This window comes from Abrus precatorius, unplaced genomic scaffold (genome assembly GCF_003935025.1).
Source record: "Abrus precatorius isolate BTA unplaced genomic scaffold, Abrus_2018 Scaffold0, whole genome shotgun sequence".
Lineage (NCBI taxonomy): Eukaryota > Viridiplantae > Streptophyta > Magnoliopsida > Fabales > Fabaceae > Abrus > Abrus precatorius.
In genome coordinates, this window is record NW_020874290.1 from 4201522 (window position 1) to 4207774 (window position 6253).

The following is a 6253-nucleotide window of genomic DNA, read 5'->3' on the forward strand; positions in this document are numbered from 1 at the left end:
CAATGCTAAATGTAGAAACTCAATTAAGAACTCAAATGTAAGAAAATTTTGTGAGTTGCCTCTCACACAGCGCTCTTTTAACGTCACTAGCTTGACGCCTTATGATCTTTTAGTTGTAGGAGATACTTTTGATGGTAACGGTTTGAGTTGTATCCCTAGATATTCCTCCTTTTTCTAAAAAATTTGTAGCACTTTATTTAATTAAGAACGTGGAAGAAATAACCGTGGAGGGACATCCAGCTGCTTGATTAACTCGATGAGCTTATCTTCATGCTCTTCATTGCCTTGATATACAGAATATGATGTCTTGCTGCTATATTTGGGCTGCTCTCTTGGATATTCAATGATGTAATAGTCATACTTCAAGAGCTCAGGCAAAGGCTTCAATTCTAATGCAAGAGGCAATGTTAAAATTGGGGCCGGATGTGCAGCTCGCACTTCTACAAATGAATAATTATTTCCTTCGAACTTGCAATGGCTGCATCATGATTTGCTTCCTCAGAATCTGCAATAGCTGCATGAAAATCACCATACACATATGTATCAATTTCAGTACAAAAGCTACATTTTACAGAATCAGTACAAGCATCATAAGTAAAAGAATCAGAATAATTGGCTAAGATAGGATAATCAATATAATCTGAAAACTCAACCAAATTATCATCTACTAAATTATTTAACAAATCAATATGGCAAACCGAATGAAATGAATGAGGAACAAGTTGCTCAGAATTTTCTGCTGCATTAGTAGAAGTAGCACAAGGGGTAGGAGCAGAATCTGCACTTGCTGGGCTGCTATTTTTGGTGCAATCACTTGTTGGAGCAGTAGTATTAAGATCTTCATCAGTTGGTTGCTGCTCTTACAAGTCTTGAATGGTCTTTTCTAATCTCAAGGTGTTGGCACTAGCATCCTCTCGTTTGACAGGTGGTTGTGCAGATAGATTACCAGAACTTTGAGATTGCAAATGGTTCAAAGCAGAAGCCAACTATCCAATCTAATGTTCCAAGTTTTGAATGGTTGCTTCTATTCTCTGCTGGAAATTCATATCATTAACTACCATTTCCTTCATCAATTCTTCCAAGGAAGGCTCACTCTTGCAAGGTGCAGCATTTTGTGTTGGAGGTTGATATTGTTGCTGTGTAAAATTCCCCCATCCCAAGTTTGGATGATTCATCCAACCAGCAGGCTCTTACAATATAGGACAGAAATCAGTAGGATGTTCAGGTGAAGTACAGATTTCACACCATATTTCAGCCCTCTCTGACACTGCCAACTGCTTGATCAAAGAAGCTAAATCATCTAGCTTGTCCTCTAATTTTCTATGATCAGCAACATAAGTATTTTCCATCTCATAAACTCCTTTAGTTAAGGCCACTGGATTGCTTCTGGTATTGAACTGCTGATTATTAGAAGCCATATTTTCAATTAATTGCCTTGCTGGAATAGGAGTTTTATCTCCCAATACTCATACAAACTCTCTTTGTCCATTTGCCTTATACCACAAATTTCTTTTCTGATTGAAGTCACTCTAGATGCAGGGAAATATTTTTCCAAAAACATTCTTCCTAGACCATCCCAGCTAGTGACTGATCCAGGTGGTAAATAGTAGAACCAATCCTTGGCTGTGTCTTGCAATGAGAATGGGAACGCTTTCAGCTTTATATGCTCCTCAGGAAGTCCAGCTGGTCCCATGGTGGTACAAACAATGTGGAATTCTTTTAGGTGTTTAAATGGATCCTCACCTACAAGACCATGAAACTTGGGCAATAAATGAATCAATCCAGACTTAAGCACACAAGGTGTATCTATATTAGGATATTGGATGCATAATGTCTGAAAAGATACATCAGGTGAAGCAAGTTCTCTCAAAGTTTTCTCAGCCATGATATTTATATCAAAATGAAAAGAGTCTAGCTAAAAAGCTACAAAATTATGCAGAAATAATATGCAGCAAAGTGATGCAGAAGAAAAAAAAAATACAGAAAATGTTGCAGCAAAAAATTATGCAGAAAAATACATGCAGAATTAAGCATAATGCAGAGTGCAGAATTGCAGGAAACTATGCAGCAGAATGCAGAAAAATAGAACAAAAATAGAGCAGAAAACAAATGCAGAAAATAGAAAATTATGCAGCAGAGTTAAACAAAATAAGAGCAAAACAGAATGCAGAAAAAGTGCAGAATGCAGAAATGTAGAAAATTAAAATAGAAAAATTATGCAGAAGCAAAATGCAGTATGCAGAAAATTATGTAGAATTATAAAAATGCAAAGTGTAGAAAAATGAAAACTAGAACGAAATGCAAAAAATGCAGAAATTTACTAAATGCAAAAGTGCAGAAAATGAATGTAGAAGGCAGAAAATTGAACCTAAACAAATGCAGCACAAATGCAGAACAAGTGCAGGGAACATGAAAAGTATGTACCTAGACAAAATTCTGCAGATTTTTGCAGCAGAAAACAAGTGTTGATGTATGCAAAACGCAATAGGTAAAGTGCAGAAAATTCATAACAAAAAAGAAATGTAGAGTTGAATGGGCAAGTAACACTCAAAATGATTCTAATCTATCTACCATGTAAGAATTAAAATGAAACTAACATATTAACATGTAGAAAGTTAAAAACAAAACACCAAACATATTTCATATCTAATCAAGCACCAATGATTCCCCAGCAACGGCGCCAATTTGATGAATGAAATATTTTCTCATTTGCAAAAAGATTTGTCGTCAACCTTCATCAAAATATGTAGAAAAATTTATGTAGTCTAGGATGCAAGCCTAGGTCGTCTCCCATGAATCATTGGACGAGTGACCAAATATCAAACATGTAGTGTGCAATGTATTTAGAAAGCAAGTAAAAAGGGGGTTTTGTGATTTCAAGTTCAATCAACTTAAGCAGAAAATTAAATTGCAAAGTTCAATCTATAAAATGTAGTAACCCCTAGTTCATTCATATAAACTCTATCCCTATTCCTCTTAAGATTTAATACTCTTCCTCTTCTCTCAAAATTAGGTTGATTTAACAAGCGAAAATCAACCTTATGTTTTCATATGAATTAAGCAATCCAATGAACTCCAATCTCTCATTCCTTGAGTACGCAATCTTGGAATTAAATAAGAATTAAGCAATTCAAATTTAGAATTTCCTTAAAATGAATTAGGGTTCAGTACGCAATGCTCCCCTCATTCAACCATTAATTCAATTCAAGAGTTTGGGAGGAAGAAATTCATGGAAGAAAAAGATTTGCATTAACATTAAAAAAACCAAGAATTCAAGAATACATATGAACTCATGATGAATCCATATTTTGACTGATATTTTAGCATAATTCTAACACATTTGATAAGAAAAATATATAAAGAAAGCAGAAAAACTCAGAAAAAGAGAAGGAATTGAAGTTTTGTTTCAAATTTGTAGTTATTTTAGCAATTGTAAAATTTTTGCTTAGGAATTAAGTTTTTAATCTTGTTTTTGAAGGAATAAATTGAGCAAGGGTCATATCCATGGAGGTTTGATGACAAGGAAGAGGAAAGAAGCAAGTCTGGACTCCAAAAACACAAGAATAAGAAATTGCAGATTGGGCGTGATTAATATTATCAGTGAAAGTGATCACTTCAAAGCTCAAAGAAGAAGGAAAGCTCTGCGTAACCACTTTTATCATTAAAAGTGATAGTTCCAGAGAGGCAAAATATCAGGAAAGCTCTGCGTAACCACTATTGTCATCAAAAGTGATCGTTCCAGAGAGTCTTCAACTTGGCGAGTTGCGCGTAGTCACTTTTATCAGCAATAGTGATAACGCGCAACTACCTTGGCTCTGCGTTGTCACTTTTATCATCAAGAGTGATAGTTCCAGAGAGCTCTCAATATCAGGAAAATGCGCATGGCCACTATTTCTGGGAAAAGTGTTAACGCACAACCAAAAACTCTCTGCGTAAATACTATTTCTAATAAAAGTGATGACGTGAAAATCTTGAAAATTCTATAAATACCAGAAACAATTTAGAAAGAGGGGATTCTATTCATTTTCAGTTTTTTTAGTTAGATTCTCGTTAGAGGAAGTGAGAGAGAGGAGTAGGGATTCGAATCTTGGAGCTTCACGAAGAGGAATTGGAGTGGAGCAAGCTTCCATAGCGTTTATGAGTTTCTTCTTCTCTTCTTCTCTTTCTTTTCTTTTCTCTGCTGCCATGGCTATGTAATTCGTTCATAGTTAGGGATTGTAGATCTGAAACGAACATGTTGAATTGATTTGGATCTGAATTTCAAGCTTTGGAATAGATTGAGTGATTGATTCTAAACTTCACGTGGAAATTGAATGAAAATTTGATTAACTAAATTCAGAGGAACTCTTGTCAATGGAAATTGAATTTGTTCTTCAGATCTGAACCAATCACCGAGATTATAGTTTTCTTAGGGATAAGAGGCTTTGATTTTGCAATCTTCTAGTTACTTACACTTAAAGCAATATTGAATTGAATCAGATCTAAGGAATTAGAATGGTTTAATTGAATGTTAGGTTGACTGAGTTAAGGAATTAACCTCTGAATAATATAATGTGAAACTGATTGTCATTCTTTCCAATTGGTTGTTAATTCAGAACTTTATTGATTAAACATTGGAGTTTTGGTGAAGCAATTCCCTAGCTATGGTTTCTTCCTCTGTTAACACATAACTGTGTGTTCATTGTTCAGTTTTCTGCAAGTTTCTTTTACTCCCAATTGTTCTGGTTTGTTATTATTACATGTTACTACTCTCCTTCCAATTTCAAAAAAGCTCAAATGGTTATAATTCTATGAAGTGGTACTTGAAACCTAAATTCCCTATGGAGATGACATTTGGATCTTAAATTTACTCATCACTTGCTGCAATCCTAGTGCACTTGCTAGTGTTAGATTGCGAACAACAAGTTTTTCGCGCCGTTGCCGGGGAATTTTGCATTTCATTATCATTAGTAGTAGAAAAGTAACTAGATTGAGCATTTATTTTGTTGCTTTGCTTTTAAATTGCTTTCTGCATAATTTCACTGCACCTTGTGCAGTATTCTGCATAATAATTCTGACTGCTGCTTAGAAATTTTAAATCCTTGTTTATCTGCATAATTTCAGTTTTCATTGTTCTTCATATTTGTAATTGCCATTCTGCATATCTTTTACATGATTTTACAATTTTGCAACTGCTAGATTTAAACTTCTATACGCTTTTACTGATAAATTTTGCATGATTTCTGTTGTGCATTTCTGAATATTGATTGTAGTCTAATTTTGCTTCAATTTGATTTGTATATGCGTGGTAAAAACAAGAATAAATCAATTCTGGTCTTTGATCCTGACATAGAAGCTGTGCATTCTTCAGAATTTCAGAGTAATCCTAGAGTGAAAAGAACATCTACACCCTTGAGACAACCAAATCCAGCAATAGAAATGGCAGAACAGAACAAAATTAGAACATTAGGGGACTATGCTATTCCTAACATGCAAGGTTTTAACTCTTCTATAATTAGGCCAACTATTCAAGCCAACCATTTTGAGATTAAACCTGCCTTACTACATTTAGTCCAACAGGATCAGTTTTCTGGAGGAAATTCTGATGATCCTAACTTACATATTTCAAATTTTTTGCAGCTATGTGACACCATAAGAATGAATGGAGTTAGTGAAGAAGCTATCAGATTAAGACTATTTCCTTTTTCCTTGAGAGATAGAGCAAAATGTTGGTTACAAGCTCAACCACAAGGAAGCATCACAACCTGGACAGAACTTGTGAATAAGTTTTTAACTAAGTACTTCCCTCCATCCAAAGCTGCTAAGTTGAGAGGAGAAATTACATCCTTTGTGCAGCAAGAAGGAGAATCATTGTATGAAGCCTGGGAAAGATACAAAGAATTGCTTAGAAGGTGTCCACATCATTGTATTCCAGATTGGATGCAATTGGAAACTTTTTATAATGGGATGAATGCAGTAACAAGAACAATGGTTGATGCTGCTGCTGAAGGTTCATTAAATACGAAGTCTTTGGAAGAAGCTCAGAGAATTATTGAGATGATGGCATCTTCAATGTATCAGAATTCAAACTCAAGAAATCAAGGAAGAAACTCTGGTCATGAAGCTAAGGTTCTGGAAACTTTTCTTGCACAGAATCAGCTACAAAATCAAATGTTTTCAGAACAATTAGCTGCCTTAACACAACAAATCAGCAATCTGCAAACAGGGAGTATGCCTACCAGTCAGCTAAGTTGTGATTTTTGTGGAGGAAACC

General features: G+C 34.9%; 1 non-coding gene across 1 annotated transcript; it reads right to left on the reverse strand.

The window, feature by feature from the left end:
• Window positions 1-5802: 5802 nt before the first annotated feature.
• On the reverse strand, window positions 5803-5909 carry LOC113853625. The gene has a single exon (XR_003502676.1). It is a non-coding gene; the product is annotated as a small nucleolar RNA R71 (small nucleolar RNA).
• Between the last annotated feature and the right edge of the window lie 344 nt (window positions 5910-6253).